The sequence below is a fragment of the Protopterus annectens genome, chromosome 12.part0 (assembly GCF_019279795.1).
Source record: "Protopterus annectens isolate FY-2018-M chromosome 12.part0, PAN1.0, whole genome shotgun sequence".
In the NCBI taxonomy this organism is placed as follows: domain Eukaryota; kingdom Metazoa; phylum Chordata; order Ceratodontiformes; family Protopteridae; genus Protopterus; species Protopterus annectens.
In genome coordinates this window covers 757,143,524-757,162,293 of record NC_056746.1, presented here as the reverse complement: position 1 = coordinate 757,162,293, position 18,770 = coordinate 757,143,524, and positions in this window count along the sequence as shown.

Below are 18,770 nucleotides of genomic sequence, written 5' to 3'. Positions count from 1 at the left end.
TGTTTTTTGCTTTGCTGAGGGCGGTTCTCACCTGGACATCAGAGATGACAGGGAGGTTACATTCAGCTGGGATGAGTATTTCTTCTTTTGGAGGTGAGGGAGGGGAGAAATTTGCACTGAACCTGTCTGCCAGAATGTTGGCAATATCTGTGGGTTCGGAAAATTTTTTGTCATTGTGTACTAACTCTGAGCATATCTGAGTGTTTCCGCCCAGGTTTCTAACATAACTGAAGAATGCCTTGTGGTTATCCTTAGTATCCTTGGCGATTTTTCTCTCAAAGTTGGCCTTGGATATTTTTATGAGAGAACGTAGCTTTCTACTAGTGCTGATCAGAGATGCCTTCCCTTTATGGGATTTTGCTCTGTCTTGCAGTAGCTTCCTTCTTTTGTTATACAATTTGTTTATGGCTGGGGTCCACCAGACAGGACGCTTTTCTTTGGTGGAGAGGGTCTTGGTTTTATTTGGGATTGCACGATCCATGCATTCTTGGAGATGTCTGTAGAAAGCATTTGTGTAGGATTCAGCATTGTGGGATGTGGTTTCCATTGGCCCTGTGGACTTAAATGATGCCATCTCAGTCTTGAGAAGTGTAAAGTCGGCTTTTGAGAAGTTTCCTCACTGTAGTCTTTTGTGCTGGGGGTGGAGGTGGTAAATGTATATCCAGGGTGATTAGTTTGTGGTCAGATCTCACCAGTAAGGGCAATACTTCCGGTGTGGAGCATTTTGTCCCCATGTTTGTGATGATCAGGTCTAATATATTATCCCCCCTTGTGGGAGAGGTGACTAGCTGTTCCATTGCATTTGAGTTTATGAATTCTAGGAACCTTAGGGCTAGGATGTTAGGGCTAGAATAGTGCACCCAGTCTATGTTAGGGTAGTTGAAGTCTCCCAATATGATGGTATTTGGTGAGACATTCATATCTTCCAATGTCTTCAGGAAGGCTGAGTGGGGTTCTTGAGATTGGGAGGGTGGTCTGTAACATGCAACCAGTTGTATAGCAGTTTTGCCTATGGTTAACTGCACCTGGATGGTCTCCGATGCTTCATGAGTTGCCACTAACCTAGAGGTGTGAGTATCCTTGATGAATATGGACACTCCCCCTCCCTTTGTGGTTCGGCCCGGGTTTTGGGGCAGAAAAGCATGATACAAGGTAAAGCCTGGTAGTGCTGGGGTGCTCTCAGGAGCCTTGAACCAGGTCTCAGTTACAGCGCAGACATCGATGTTCTCCATACTGAGGAGTGCTTCGAGAGCCTGTATCTTGAGATTTAGACTTCTGGCATTGAGCAGCATTACCCTTAATTTTTTTCCATTTTTGTTTTCTAAGGAGGTGGGTTCATCTTTTGAGCCTTGCCTACAAAAGGCACTATGGGGGTGGCAAGAGCCTTAGCCAATATCCGGAAGCCCAGTGGTGACAGGTGCAAGCCGTCCCTTGTGAAGCAGCATGGCTTGTCCAGCATGTCATCCCAAGCCGACAGACATTGGATCCCCCTAGAATGACACCAGTAATTGAGCCAATTATTAAAGCTGATCATCTTGTCTTTGTATTGTGGCATCATTCATGGTGAGGGCAGGATGCTGCTCAGGGTCAGGGTCATACCAGCCTGGGCTACATAATCAGAGAGCTCCTCTATGTCTCTTTTCATGTAGTCCAAGGAGGTACGTCTCAGGTCATTCACGCCGGCATGGACAATGACAGAGTCATATTTGTACATGCTTTTCAGAGACCTGAGTGCGTGTGTTATATGGTGGATCCTAGCCCCCGATAGGCAGCTTACCGTTAACCTCTCCTTGCACAGCCTGGTAAGTGGGACGGCAGTGTGTCTGACTATAGAGTCACCTATCACTAGTGTATCAGGGATAGTGTTTGGCCTTAAGGGCTGTGATTTATTGACACACTGATTTATTGAAGTATGTGTTGCATGGTGTTATGTTTTGAGGTGGTGGATTTTTGGGTGTCTGCTTTGGGAGCCTCTGTTGTTTTGGTAAGTTTTTTAATAGAGCCTCCGAGTATGTTTTTGTGTTATTATGTGCTTGATTTGCAGTTGGGGTAGGTCTATGTGTGACTGGGTTTGTTGTGTGTGTGGTTACCTTCTCCTCCTGTCTGGTCTTGCCAGTCCTGAGTTGAGAGAGTTCAGCCTCCAGTTTGGCTATATAGTTGCATCTCTCACATGTATTTGTGTTTGTTGTGAGGAGGAGAGGGTTGTCTGTGTACATGAGACAATTATAGCATTGTCTCAAGATTCCCAGATTAACCAGCTGAGCAGGAGAAGATGCTAGCAATCTACCACTCGACATGCTAGAATATTATAAGAGAGTGCTGTGCCTTTAAGGAAAGTGGTTGGGGTGGTAGGTGGATGTAGTGCTACTTGAGTTTGAGAGTGCTTGCTTAGAAGAGAAGCTTTGAGAACAAGTGCTATGCTTATAATATAACGAGTAGACTGGTTATTCTAATAGTAGAGCTTTCCAAGGGAAAATTTGAAGAGCAGACTTGGCGGAGCCAGTAAAAGTTTAACCCTGCGCACAATCGTGCAAAGCCGCGCTAATGCGGATTTTAAACAGGGAACTTCAAAAGAGCTAGAAATGGTCCAAAATAACCAATTACTACAGCTCACATACCGCTACCCTATTGGCCGTATGTGATGGGCACACATGAGTCTGTGGGCTATAAGTTGGTGATGTTGTGTTCCGTGATGGGGGCTGCCTCTGGTGTCTACACAGAGTATGGAGAGGTACTGCACAAGTTGTCCTCGTATGTGTGGCCTGTGGTGGAGATCATATGAGACTATGTGATGAGTGGGGTGTGTTGCGAATGTTACACATCCCCACATGACTGGCAGGTGCAGTCAGGGTTGGTGACAGCATTACTCCCAGCAGGGCTGCATAAGTGCATCCCCCACAGGCTGTAGTGTTGTATGTTGGGAGGTGAGCATTGAATGTGTACATGAGACAATTTCTCTATTGCCACATGTACGACATATCCCATCATATAGACAGGCAATAGCACTGGTACATGACAGTTGGACATGCCTGTATATACAACCATGTCTCACAGGATATGTGCGTTATGTGTGTACAACAGCTGTTGTACCATAAGCAAGCTGGAAATTTTAGGATAGCCAGTGTACCTGTGGGAAATGGTGTGGAATGGGTGCTATATTAATCAGTAGCTCATGACATGCTCACAAGTTCTGAAAAAGTGCCTAGCATGACCATACAATACAGATAGGGTGTTGGATAATATCAACCCACAAGTGGTGATGACAGTCATAATGGGTGGCACCGCACTATAACCCTGCTGAGTATGGTGTGCATGTCCATGAACCATTATCACTGTAGATGTTAGCAGTACAGATGTACAAGACAGTACGGATGTTTGATTACAAATACCTTTGTATGTCACAGGAGTGTTCTACCAGTGGCCTGTTGACAGACTCACAACTACAAAAGGTGCCAGAGTGACACGTGCATATCACACCAGTGCCAACTACAGTAGAACAGGGTTAATGTGTTGTACTCCACCCTCATTGTAGCCCATACCACACAGACAAATGTTAGGCATCTGTGTATGTAAGGATGTGAATGGCCATGACCTATGAGGAATAGCTGTGTCAGTGTTGTGAACAACATACAGAATGGGCTGTGTGGGTGAGGTCTGTGACATATGTGCATATTTTGATGGATGATATCAGCATTGTCACCACTAGGTGAACATCCCTGTACCCATTATCTACCACCTAGGCTGTGGTCAACATTATGGACACTGTGCAAGGGATGGTGCTGTGCAGTACACCTCCCTGCCTTGGTGACGTCTCCAGGCCCCTTGGGTAGTCATACGAGGTACCCATGTCATGACAGGGTGCCATCCATGAGCACGGAGATAATTGGACAGGCATATACAGCACTGGGGTGACCAATATTGGATCACATATCACCTTTAAGAGGTAATGGCCATGCGTGGATGGGCGATACCAGCCTTCACAATCCTCACCTCCACTATGCAGCATGCTGTCTACCTTGCATAAAGACATTTGCTACACCATGATGATGGACATGCTACATGTCCATATCCTGATCTGTAAGACATACGTCATGGACAGCCACCGTCCTAATACTAGGATCGCTACATGCTGGACAGATCCCTGTGCCATACATGTGACATACTCCCGCCAAACCATGCAACCCTGTCCATCAAAGCTGCACATGTCATCCCAGTCATACATGGTGTGATGGCCGCATGGTAGATGTAGTATCAACTGTCCGGATCAGTAATGTGGCACTGATGCACCTCGCGGTGGCATACTGGCTGTCTGTTACAGCTAGGAAACCTTGCCCATACATGCTATGGTTGATAACCATCCCTGCGAATGACATCCGACTAGCCATTGTCCCATGTCTATCACATGTGCAACACAGGCGATCCATGGTAGGATGTTGAACAGCTGTACAGTGCTGTGTAGATGTATATGGCAAAACACATACATGTACAGGTGTCCATGCGTATGTGTGCATTGTCACTGTTCAAGTCCATTAAGGCTGTGTCTGTGTTGATATGTGACATATACACAGCATCAAGGTCAACAGCAGTACCGTGGACACATCCAGGCATGTGCAGATAGGTAAGAACACCAATGCAGACAAATAGACATGCCCACATCAAGACAGCATTCACATGGAGTATGAACACTGTAATGAGGTGACACACATATATGGTGATGATATCCAATGCATAACGGGTGTTACATGTGTGTGACACAAACATGTCAGTCATGTTAGTGTTATGATGATTTGCAAAGATTACTGTGCAGATGTACTAGATGTCATAGAAATGTATGTGCAGCAGTATATCTGTACATCTGTGAAACTGTGACCTGTCACCATCATTATGTCTTACAGATAATGCCTCTTACACGCCTTCCAGCATACAGCAGCCAGGAGGATGATGTCCTCATCCCGTATCTCCATGAGAACTACGAGGTGTTGTTCAGCCATGTGCCACAGCATGCTCAGCAGTGGGACGACCTGTGGCAGGATCTACGCAGGAGGGTGGACGATGTCCTAAATGCCTTAGGGCAGATAGCCTAGTATAAACCTATGAACCTATGTGGGTGGCCATAACCGCACCTACCAGCAGGTGCGCAGACACTGCATGGACTTGATACGACATGCAAAACAGCGTGCCACTGCAATCGCCAGGGAACAAGGTGGAACAGGTGGTGGGCCACCAACCCAGCCCCCACTCACACACACCGAGGAGCTACCAGTCTGGGGACACCCTCAGAACAGCATCCACACACACTAGCTGCCATTGTGGAGGTGGGTGTCTCCCAACCAATGAGCCTGGAGTTGCCTGGTAAGTCAGTACTGCACATATGGCTATTATATCCCATTTAGTTGTATGTGTCACTGTACATTATGTAAAGTAACAACATATGCAAGGTATGTGGACACATGCTGCATACTACAGTATGCTACCCTGTGTATGCATACATGTGCATACTATATGCTATTATACAGGCAAATGTGTTAACATGCACAGTGCACCCTCTGGCTGTCAGACAGTCAGGGATAATGTTCATACTGCTGTGTCACCCCTATACAGGTACCTCTGGCGTGCCGCACAGACATGAGTCCGTTGCAGGTGAGACTGTCATCAGTATCAGGCATGTTAAAGCATAGATCTATTTGCCATGTTGCCAGTTAACAGTTGCACACTTGATATTCATTCCAGTCACGATATACAGGTCTCATCACCCATCATTCACACAGGCCACCCATGTGCAATATGTACAAACAAAATGATACACCGACCTGAAACCACAGTAGTTGTCATTGTTACATGTGTGGTCAGCTGTGCATACAACGGTGGAGGTGTTCTACAATGGAGGCATATGTAGTATGCATTGGAACAACATGTGTGGTATGCAAACAGTACCACACAGTGAGCTGTGATATGGGCAGCCCACAGGTGTCACCATTGTGTTATATGCCCCTGCATTGGGTGCACACATTGTGATGTACCATCTGACATGTCCCAGACACATAGTGTTCTGGCTGCAATATTGTCACACCATCCCATGACCCATACCCCACATACCAAACATACAACCCATTGTCTGCATAGCCCTGTGCATGGTGACATATCTGACATCCTTGGGTGTATGTCATATGGGACAACACAGACATGTGAGATAGATGGCCATCACACACATTTGGTCAACACATGTGCACACATGGCCATGGGGGATGGCCAGAGACACGTAGCCACACAGTAGATGTGATGTGTATACACCCTGTTGCACATTGTCCACACATGGTCCAATTATAGCCTTAGTTGACTGATTATACAGTTGAGGTGGTACACTGAACATCCTAAAAGCCTGTGTACAGCTAGTGGAGGTGTCACTGAAGTCTACCATATAAGATCTGTTGAACACCACAACTGTGTCATAGCATGACAGTAGTCACCTGTACAGCTTCCACAGACATTGACACCACATCAGGCTACAGATAATTTACATTTCCCTTGCTGCTGTAGGACATCACCGTTAGCTGTGCACCTCGTGTGTGTGGTACATCAATGTCATGTGGGAAATGGTGAATTGACATGTACACTATGTGTGGACATGGTTGCCAGGCAGCTAAGACCCTGTAGTTGTTGTGCAGGGGTGTCATCTGTAGGTCCTCCAGTGACCTGTCACTTGACACAGCATGGTTTGGTGTGTATACACCTCAGCATCGTGGGTCACAATCCACAGTTATGTCATGGGTATGCATGCAGTTATGGCTATGCAGTGCGTACATATTATGCATTGTACAGAAATATAGATGCCTCATGATGCCATGCAATGGCACAGTGTCTGTACTTCACACTGTATAGCAATGTAGACGGCTCACACTACCCTTCCATGCTCATGCATATTTGATAAACATGCATTATATCTGTAGGGCATACAGACAACACCGCAATGTGATGCCCATTATGATGCTGTACATGTGTCAGGACACCATTGTGTCAGACATGTATGCATGTTAATGCACACGTCAGCAGATTACATGTCAAGGTCACGTCAGCCATGTGTACTGTTATCCTGTTCTGGTCCACATGGTGTATCACGGGGATGCATGCATACTACCATAATTGTGTGAACTGCATGGCTACTGGTATGACACCTGCTTGCTGTAGTGTGCACCTCAGGGAGGTATGCTTACTAACACTATTAATGTCTGAGCTGCATGCCCTCTGCTGTATCACAGGCATGCTGCATGCCATCTGTCAAATCACATGCATGGTGTGTCTGTGTGTGCGTGTGTGTGTGTGTGTGTGTGTGTGTGTGTGTGTGTGTGTGTGTGTGTGTGTGTGTGCATGTGTGTGTCTATTGTAATTTAGAGTTTTTCTTTGCATTCACAGGTGATGTAGGTGTGTTACCCTCCTGCGGTCCGTCTGATGTTAGTGTCCCCACAGATACTAGCAGTGATGAACATATGCATGAGGTACAGGCAGGGTTGTCAGGGGCTGAATCTGTGCCAATGGTTGCCATCCCAGCTATGTCCCCCTCATCCCTGCACACAGTTCTGCTGCCAACACATACTGCATCACCAGTGGCCATAGAGGAAGGACAGTCAGTGTCTGTCAGCGTGGAACAGAAATGTGTGGTGGCTACAGAAGGTGTGTCTACACACCATGGTGTCAGTGTAATGACTGCAGATGTGCCACACAGGCATGTGGCCAGTGCTGCTCGTAGGAGGACCTCTGGCAGACATGCACCTGCAGGACAGAGCGCAGCAGCTGTTATCACCAGATGCATGTTTCAGACTGTAATGGTGGCACAGGCACATGCTGAATGGTAGAACAGAGAAGGGCAGAGGCTGCAGAGGGCTGCTATCCGTACCCTAAATGACAACATCCAGGCATTGGCAAATGCTCAACAGCAGATTGCTGATGTTCTGGACAGGCGATTGAGTGACATGGTCAGAATCCTTGACCGTGGCATGGCAATCCGCGAGCGTGAGCTGTCTGTGCTGGAACATCTGGTAGGAGTGGGGTGTAGGCCATGTGGGCATAGGCCAGCTACACCATCTAGTGCAGGTCAACGTGAGTGTGCCACCTCACATGCCTGCAACCATAGTGCTGGTAGCATTAGCAGTGCAGCTGGTGCTGCACTGTCCATACCAGGACACAGCAGGCCACGTGGACATGGCCCTGGACGTTCCCAGCGGGGACACGGTTCCAGTGGACATGTGTCATTGGACAGTAGCCAAGCTGTACCTCCGCCTGGTAGTGCCCGTGCAACCCCTGGCAGGCACAGGTCACGTGGCCGTGGCCGGACACAGTGAGCTGTGCAACCTGGTCTGTACAATCTGGAGCTGTCAATAATACCCCGTGTAGGCCTCACAAAAGGCAGAACTGTGTGCACACATACACGCACACAGCAAAGACATCTGTAGGGCACCACAACACCCACATGCATACTGAACAGACATGTCCAATCAAATCACTGGCTCTTACCTACACACAAGATGTCATCCATTGGTGCAGCCTATGACCCTGGCAAACATTATCACCCTGTGCATATGATGAAGCCTGTGCTGCATCCTTGTCATCCACACCATTGGTGCAGGGACATGCTCAAATGGTCTGATGCACAGGATGTACAAAATAGTGAGAAGTGTATATTACATTAGTTGTGTAAGAATAGTGAGAGAAGTGTATATTACATTAGTTGTGTGTGAATAGTGAGAGATGTGTATATTACATTAGTTGTGTACTGGTGACACACACCAGACATACCATGTAGTACAGGTTTAGCATGCATTGTTATATGTTTACAGTATGTGTCTCGGTAACAACAGTAACAGCATGTTGGTAATGATGCCCTGGTTCCCTCCTTATGGTCTACTTGCATGTGCCTACAGGTACCACTGTTTGCAGTCTCCCATGTGTAACTGTGGAGTACTCACAGGCACATATGGCAATATCAGCATGCTAGACGTAGCCTCAGCCTGACTGTTGGAAAGTCTAACATAACACATATGTCCACACATATACTGATCCAGAAGCATGTGGGCAGTTTAATAGGCTACAGTGGCTAGATACGTGACATCCATACCAGGTCACATCACAGGTATGTTGACATGGTGCAGGGGTTGTACACAGTGGTCTGGCCAATGATAATGTTAGAGGCCACTTGATAGCATGAGGCCTCACTGTGTAGCAGTAATACCCTGTCACATTACAGGAACATGCTCACACTCACGGGGTCAACAACACTATAACGCACACGCCATAGTGTTGAGGTGAGGACCCTTGCCTATGTGGTCATCACCGTCACAGTACTGTGAACCCACACAACGCGACACAGAGAAAGAACATGTACAGGTAGCCAGTGCGGCTGAGACCGATGGCATCAACAAGGTAGTGGACTGCATCACCATGAGGAGTTAGGGATCCTGTGTGTTCTGTATGGTAGCATACACCCTAATTCCATGCACCAGACAGCCATACATACCTACATACACACACAAACTGTGGAGACCACAAATGTCATAAACATATGGATAGCTGATGTGTGTGATACACACACCACACCTGCCTACATCATGCTTTCCACACTGCAGTATGTACAGATCTCTACAACAGTGTCCAGGGGTGTGTAACAATTGGGATGTATTCCCCACCATATGTGGCATATATGGTCACACAAGCAAACACACATGGCAGTACTGTGAATGATACACCTGCTATATGATGATACGGCTGACAGACATGCAGCAGTATTGGCCGCATTATGTGTACCAATGCTACCTTCGTCAATTGTGCTGCTATATGCACACGGGAGGATGTAAGTGTTACAGGTGTCAAGTGACGTACTGTCGGTGACACCTGACCGCTGTGTAGGTTTTATGTCTCCACCGTCAAGTAACGGTAACATAGCATACTGTTTGCACATGTAATGGTAGGATGGCGTGTGACACACGTGTGAGCTGTCCCCGGCAAACATCCATCTACACAGGAGGATAACCACTTAATGTACAAACATCCATCCATACCTGCTGTACATCCTACCATACTGTCAGTATGTCACCATATACAGGTGTCAATGATGGGGCTGCATTGCAACTGCATGTTCTAGTTAGGCACAGATTAGTTACTTACATCAGCTACTGCACATGCATGGTAGCTGCATGCACACTACAGATTGTACATGTGTGTTGGTCCTACATGCCTGTCATGTAGCCATGTTTGTATGCATTGCAATTGGTGGACATGTGTGTTGACATACATAACACATGGACTGTTGTATGATATGATGGGTGTCATGGGTAACTAGTACAGAAGGAATGAGTCCTCGATCAACATTGCTGCCTCATGTACTGTTAGCATTTAACAGCCATGGACCCACCTTCCATTTGTGTGCGTATGATTGCTGTAGCCACTTGTCTGCACGGAGGACAGCAAAAGCTATGCTATGTACATATGTGTTGTGTGTGTGGTCCATGCACATATCCATTACAATTACATGTATGACATAGCCAAACATGTGTGTTCATTGGTATACAGTGACAGTTATCTGTCACAGCTGTGTAAGACCCAGGGCCCCTGGTATGTGTAGAGCTGACCTGGTTATGTACAGTGGTATCATTGCAATGCATAACATATGATGGAACCCTGTCAGTACATGTGTAGTCTGCACAGTTGCTGTAGACCTATATACAGTGCACTGGTCATGAGTCACACGGTGTTGTGTTAATGTATGGCTGTGTATTGCTGGTCCAATGACATGGTGATGTCAGAGGGCTTCATTGTAGATTGTGGCGTGTACCTCTGTGATATGCAGCTGAGACATCTGTGATAGCTCCTGAGTGTGTACTGGTCAATACATGTAAGTGGCCTTCATGTACGTGAGGACAGTAATATCATACTGTGCCCTTCTGTGTTTAGAATCCGTGTGCATGCAAGGCGGCCCTTTGCAACTGCTAAGTGTGTGAGCAAGCCCAGTACACTATTGTGTAGATGGACACACAGTACATTCCAAACTGCGCCCTTTCATGTTCAGAATCCGTGTGCATGCAAGAGGGCCCTTTGCAACTGGTACATATGTGAACATGCCCAGTATGCCATTGTGTAGATGGACACACAGTACATTCCAAACAGACGTGTGATACTAAGCGTGTGGGCATGGCCATTGACATCCTGTATAGTGATGGTGGTCATCCAGGCAACAGATGTCCATTTTCAATGTCACGATGGATGCCTACATTGAACACACTGATTGCTGTCTTGAAGGGTGTACTGTCTGTGGCGCGTCCCGTATCTATGTAGTGTTGTTGTAGTGCTCTCTTGATATTTGGTTGCCCCGATCACACCACTGCCATGTGTTTGTCTATGTCTACCTTGGGACAGTAATATGCTTTCAGACTGCTCACTCTCTATACATTCCCTATCGGCGTCCTTGCCTTTGCGGATGATGTCACCCACCTAGAAGTATGCCTCTGGGAGTGCTTTGCTCAGTAATCTCGGTAGCGCATTCTGTAAATGCATAATGCTGTAGTGTGATAAGGTAGTAAGGTGTATGTTCAACTCCCAGCCCTATCAAGTGTGTGTTTGTGTGTGTGTGTGTGTGTGTGTGTGTGTGTGTGTGTGTGTGTGTGTGTGTGTGTGTGTGTGTGTGTGTGTGTTTCTGGCTGCCTGGGGACACAGTAATGCTTTTAGATGCCTCACACCACATATATTCCCTATCGGCATCTTTGCCTTTGCGGATGATGTCACCCACCTAGAAGTATGCCTCTGGGAGTGCTGTGTTCAGTAATCTTGGTAGCGCATTCTGTAAATGCATCATGCTGTAGTGTGTTAGGGTAGTTAAGTGTATGTTTGACTCCCAGCCCTGCCAAGTGTGTATGTGTGTGTGTGTGTTTGCGTGCATGCTCCCGTCCACCTGGGGACGCAGTCTTGCTTTTAGATGCCGCACACCACAGCAGTTTTCTACCGACATCTTTGCCTTTGCAGATGATGACATGCACCGAGATGACTGCCTCTGGGACTGCTGTGCTTAGTAATCTTGGTAGCGCGTTCTGTAAATGCATCATGCTGTAGTGTGTTAAGGTAGTTAGGTGTATGTTTGACTCCCAGCTATGGCAAGTGTGTGTGTGTGTGTGTGTGTGTGTGTGTGTGTGTGTGTGTGTGTTTGCGTGCATGCTCCCTTCCACCTAGGGATGCAGTCTTGCTTTTAGACGCCGCACACCACAGCAGTTTGCTACCAACATCTTTGCCTTTGCGGATGATGACACGCACCTAGATGACTGCCTCTGGGACTGCTATGCTTAGTAATCGTGGTAATGCATTCTGTAAATGCATCATGCTGTAGTGTGTTAGGGTAGTTAGCTGAATGTTCGACTCCCAGCCCTGCCAAGTGTGTGTGTGTGTGTGTGTGTGTGTATTTGTGCGCATCGTCCCGTCCGCCTGGGGACGCAGTCTTGCTTTTAGATGCTGTACACCACAGCAGTTTGCTACCGATGTCTTTGCCTTTCCGGATGATGACATGCACCTAGATGACTGCCTCTGGGACTGCTGTGCTAGTAATCTTGGTAGCGCATTCTGTAAATGCGTCATGCTGTAGTGTGTTAGGGTAGTTAGTTGTGTGTTCAACTCCCAGTCCTGCCAAGTGAGTGTGTGTGTGTGTGTGTGTGTGTGTGTGTGTGTGTGTGTGTGTGTGTGTGTGTGTGTGTGTGTGTGTCTGTGTGTGTGTTTGCGCACCTGCTCCCGTCCGCCTGGGGACACAGTCTTGCTTTTTGACGCTGCACACCACAGCAGTTTCCTACCAACGACTTTGCCTTTGCGGATGATGACACGCACCTAGATGACTGCCTCTGGGACTGCTGTGCTTAGTAATCTCAGTAGCGCATTCTGTAAATGCGTCATGCTGTAGTGTGTTAGGGTACTTAGGTGTATGCTCGACTCCCAGCCCTGCCAAGTATGTGTGTGTGTGTGTGTGTGTGTGTGTGTGTGTGTGTGTGTGTGTGTGTGTGTGTGTTTGCGTGCATGCTCCCGTCCACCTGGTGACGCAGTCTTGCTTTTAGACGCCGCACACCACAGCAGTTTGCTACCGACATCTTTGCCTTTGCAGATGATGACACGCACTGAGATGACTGCCTCTGGGACTGCTGTGCTTAGTAATCTTGGTAGCGCGTTCTGTAAATGCGTCATGCTGTAGTGTGTTAGGGTAGTTAGGTGCATGTTCGACTCCCAGCCCTGCCAAGTGTGTGTGTGTGTGTGTGTGTGTGTGTGTGTGTGTGTGTGTGTGTGTTTGCATGCATGCTCCCATCTGCCTAGGGACGCAGTCTTGCTTTTAGATGCCACACATCACAGCAGTTTGCTACCGACATCTTTGCCTTTGCGGGTGATGACACACACCTAGATGACTGCCTCTGGGACTGCTGTGCTTAGTAATCTCGGTAGCGCGTTCTGTAAATGCGTCATGCTGTAGTGTGTTAGGGCACTTAGGCGTATGCTCGACTCCCAGCCTTGCCAAGTGTGTGTGTGTGTGTGTGTGTGTGTGTGTGTGCGCATGGTCCCGTCCGCCTGGGGACGCAGTCTTGCTTTTAGATGCCGCACACCACAGCAGTTTGCTACCGATGTCTTTGCCTTTGCGGATGATGACATGCACCTAGATGACTGCCTCTGGGACTGCTGTGCTAGTAATCTTGGTAGCGTATTCTGTAAATGCGTCATGCTGTAGTGTGTTAGGGTAGTTAGGTGTGTGTTCGACTCCCAGCCCTGCCAAATGTGTGTGTGTGTGTGTGTGTGTCTGTGTGTGTGTTTGCGCGCATGCTCCCGTCCACCTGGGGACGCAGTCTTGCTTTTAGACGCCGCACACCACAGCAGTTTCCTACCAATGTCTTTGCCTTTGCGGATGATGACACGCACCTAGATGACTGCCTCTGGGACTGCTGTGCTTAGTAATCTCAGTAGCGCATTCTGTAAATGCGTCATGCTGTAGTGTGTTAGGGCACTTAGGTGTATGCTCGACTCCCAGCCCTGCCAGGTGTGTGTGTGTGTGTGTGTGTGTGTGTGTGTGTGTGTGTGTGCGTGTGTGTGCGTGTGTGTGTGTGTGTGTGTGTGCATGTGTGTTTGCGTGCATGCTCCCGTCCACCTGGGGACGCAGTCTTGCTTTTAGACGCCGCACACCACAGCAGTTTGCTACCGACATCTTTTCCTTTGCAGATTATGACACGCACCGAGATGACTGCCTCTGGGACTGCTGTGCTTAGTAATCTTGGTAGTGCGTTCTGTAAATGCGTCATGCTGTAGTGTGTTAGGGTAGTTAGGTGTATGTTCGACTCCCAGCCCTGCCAAGTGTGTGTGTGTGTGTGTGTGTGTGTGTGTGTGTGTGTGTGTGTGTGTGTGTGTGTGTGTTTGCATGCATGCTCCCATCTGCCTAGGGACGCAGTCTTGCTTTTAAACGCCGCACACCACAGCAGTTTGCTACCGACATCTTTGCCTTTGCGGATGATGACACACACCTAGATGACTGCCTCTGGGACTGCTGTGCTTAGTAATCTCGGTAGCACGTTCTGTAAATGCGTCATGCTGTAGTGTGTTAGGGTAGTTAAGTGTATGTTGGACTCCCAGCCGTGCCAAGTGTGTGTGTGTGTGTGTGTGTGTGTGTGTGTGTGTGTGTGTGTGTGTGTGTTTGCGTGCATGCTCCCTTCCGCCTAGGGACGCAGTCTTGCTTTTAGACGCCGCACACCACAGCAGTTTGCTACCGACATCTTTGCCTTTGCGGATGATGACACGCACCTAGATGACTGCCTCTGGGACTGCTGTGCTTAGTAATCTCGGTAACGCGTTCTGTAAATGCGTCATGCTGTAGTGTGTTAGGGTAGTTAGCTGTATGTTTGACTCCCAGCCCTGCCAAGTGTGTGTGTGTGTGTGTTTGTGCACATGGTCCCATTCGCCTGGGGACGCAGTCTTGCTTTTAGATGCCGCACACCACAGCAGTTTGCTACCGATGTCTTTGCCTTTGCGGATGATGACATGCACCTAGATGACTGCCTCTGGGACTGCTGTGCTAGTAATCTTGGTAGCGCATTCTGTAAATGCGTCATGCTGTAGTGTGTTAGGGTAGTTACGTGTGTATTCGACTCCCAGCCCTGCCAAGTGTGTGTGTGTGTGTGTTTTTGTGTGTGTGTGTGTGTGTGTGTGTGTCTGTGTGTGTCTGTGTGTGTGTTTGCGCACGTGCTCCCGTCCGCCTAGTGACGCAGTCTTGCTTTTAGATGCCGCACACCACAGCAGTTTCCTACCAACCTCTTTGCCTTTGCGGATGATGACACGCACCTAGATGTCTGCCTCTGGGACTGCTGTGCTTAGTAATCTCAGTAGTGCATTCTGTAAATGCGTCATGCTGTAGTGTGTTAGTGTATTTAGGTGTATGCTCGACTCCCAGCCCTGCCAAGTGTGTGTGTGTGTTTGCAGCTGCCTGGGGACACAGTAATGCTTTTAGATGCCTCACACCACATACATTCCCTATCAGCGTCTTTGCCTTTGCGGATGATGTCACCCACCTAGAAGTATGCATCTGGGAGTGCTGTGTTCAGTAATCTTGGTAGCGCGTTCTGTAAATGCGTCATGCTGTAGTGTGTTAGGGTAGTTAGGTGTATGTTCGACTCCCAGCCCTACCAAGTGTGTGTGTGTGTGTGTGTGTGTGTGTGTGTGTGTGTGTGTTTCCAGCTGCATGACAACAGTATATTGCTTTTACAGTATTAACTCTCCATAACATCCGTGCAGCGTCTTTACCTTTGATGCTGCTGTCTGCAGACTAGACGTGTGCCTGTGTGAATCGTGATCCACTGATCACGGTAGCACATTTTGTAACTGCGTGATCCTGTCATGTGGTACAGTGTTTACGTTTATGTTCTGCTCCCAATCCTACCACGTGTTTGTGTGTGTGTGTATGTATCTATCTACATATATATATATATATATATATATATATATATATATATATATATATAGAGATATGTAATGTATATGGCTATAGATATATATATATATATATATATATATATATATATATAATGTATATTGTATATAGATATGTATGCTGGGATTATCAATCTTGACTCTGCTGCATTGTCTGTACATGAGCACCATGGATGTATGTACATCTGCTATGGCTCTGTGATAGTGCACATACTGTGTGCTGTAGTGATCGTGGGTTATACATGTGTAGAGACCGGTTATTGTTTTGCTGGGCATTACACGGGCATTGGAAACAATGTTAGCGCAGCACCCTTGACTGGTCGTATGCAGATCTCGGCAACAGTCAGCAGTGGTTATTACATTGGAGTGTGAATTTGGCTCATATCCGTCTGTAGTAACGGTCAATTCTATGCACCTCAGGTTAACATTACAGACGCAAGTTTATCCACAGGTTGTGATACAGATCCCAGGACTGTATGTGTAGACATTGACAGGTGCAGGACTGAGTTGTGTTGGATGCATGGAGGGGTGTCAATGGCCAGTAATGGGGATCTCTACAGCCTGGCAGGTACGGTCTGTGACTGTCCCACAACCTCCTGTATATGGCTGACACATGCTGTACCTGTGTATAAGCAGACACACACACTTACCACAAACAGCTACGGCTATCACATACACACACCCATTGCACCACCATTGGGCCATGCAATAACCGTTGTCCCTCACACACATACACCTATGTGTACATTGGATGGCTCTATGACAGCTCTGGACATGTTAACACCACACCCTGTGCATATGATGTCACCTGTGCCACCACCTGTGATGTGTAACATTGATGCAGGATCTGACTAACCTGGTGCTGCTGCACACAGTGGCTTTATTCCACTGTATTGATGTTAGCATGCTGTTAACACACAGTGTGTTACTTCCAGGTGTACTTCAGCAGGCATGATGCATTGCAGCTATGACCATCACTGTAGCATAGTTTACAGCACTGTTACTTCTGATGATGTAGTCTCCATCCATGTGCCATTTCACTGATGTGTGTAGTATCGGCAGCATGTGTGTCTGTGTGTGCAGTACGTGTGTGATGTGTGTAGTACACATGTATACATGCTTACAAACGCATACACAACATTACACGGGCTTCACCATTTGTACACTTGCTTACTTGTTCTTCCACATGCGCACACAGGCTAACACGCGCGCACACATACTTACTCGGGCTTACTGGCGCGCATGGGCGCAGACACACTGTGGGCAGGTTTGCAGTTCACATCGGTGGTATCCATGGCATATGCCGTCAGTCTCCTGACATTCCCTAGGATAGCTCATGACATGTCTCTTCCACTGAGTACTGACAGCACACATGTGACACTACTCCGGTGAGGTTACAGTGTTTTGTACATACACACTCATGTTGTCACCTATCTTCTACTCTAATAGTCCCCTTAACCTACACTACATGGTAGAGGCTTGGCCCATATGGCATGACGTGTTGTGATTCACTATCCTCAGCCTCACTTGCCTCACACTGCCTACAAATGCTTCGTTACATCTCTGATAGAGCGCTTCCACACATAAGTACCAGTACACAGTAGTCATGTTGTCTCCAGCTTGCCATTCATCTGCATGGCGTACTAACATCTAACTAAACCTACATTTTGTATGTATATTATCCATATGTCTTGTTTTGAAGCGCAGCGCGTTCTCGTGGCACAGTGCTACGCTTCCACACCAGGGATCGGGGGAGGATAACTACTGGTTCATTGATATCCAATGGACAAAGCCGCCATGCTTCTTCGACTGTATTCATACTGTATTTGCAGCTGTCATTGCTCTGTTTAGCAACATGCAAAACGTTAGTTTCATAACATCCGGGTACATTTCTGCACATAACTCTGCTCTTGCACAGACAGCTTACTATTTCATGTATCGCGTAATTACATAGGGCTACCACCTGTCCCACTTTGCAAGGGACAGTCCCTCTTTTGCAGTTGTGTCCTGCAAAATATGTGAAAAAATGGCAAATGTCCTGAGATTTTAGGACAAACTTATTTTCTATATTTTATGTCATAGTTGCATAAAACAGTTATTCTGTATCTGAAACACCTAAATGTTGTAAGAAACAGAATAAGGAACTAAAATGCTACAAGAATAGACTTTTATTCAGGCAAAAAACTGAAGTTCTGTCCTTTGTACTGGCTGTGGGTATGTTTTGCCCTGCAAAATCTGATGTTTGTAGCACAAATGTCCCACTTTGGGCATTTGGAAAGGTGGCCACCCTATCATTACATCATTTGCATAGCTTACACATACAAATGGGGTATGTTGTAAATCCCAACATTGTCCGTGCAATGTTTGTGTTACAGGCGGTCTTGCATGCCCCTGCAGGTGTTTGCTGAATAGCCTGGCAGTCATCTTTCCTTGCTGTACTCTCACTCAATCCATACACACCGGAGGCTTCGTGTATCATGGCCTAGGCTTTGCTGTGTGCTATGTCTATTTGTGGTGTATGCATGGCTGTGGGTATGTCCCACTGTCATCACTGGTAAAGGTGACACCTTATAGGTACTTCCTGTAGACTGCTGTGTCATTTGACATGTCAGCACATACCTGCAGATGAACTTCCTACTGCAGCGCTTTTCATATCTTCTGAGTTATCTTACAGTCGATAATGCTGTTTCCTCAGACATGTATCTGTTTCAGATCATACCTATCAACCTCCTAGTGCAAAACATCTGTACAAAGCCTAACATGATGGGGGGACAGATAGGGACAGATTATAC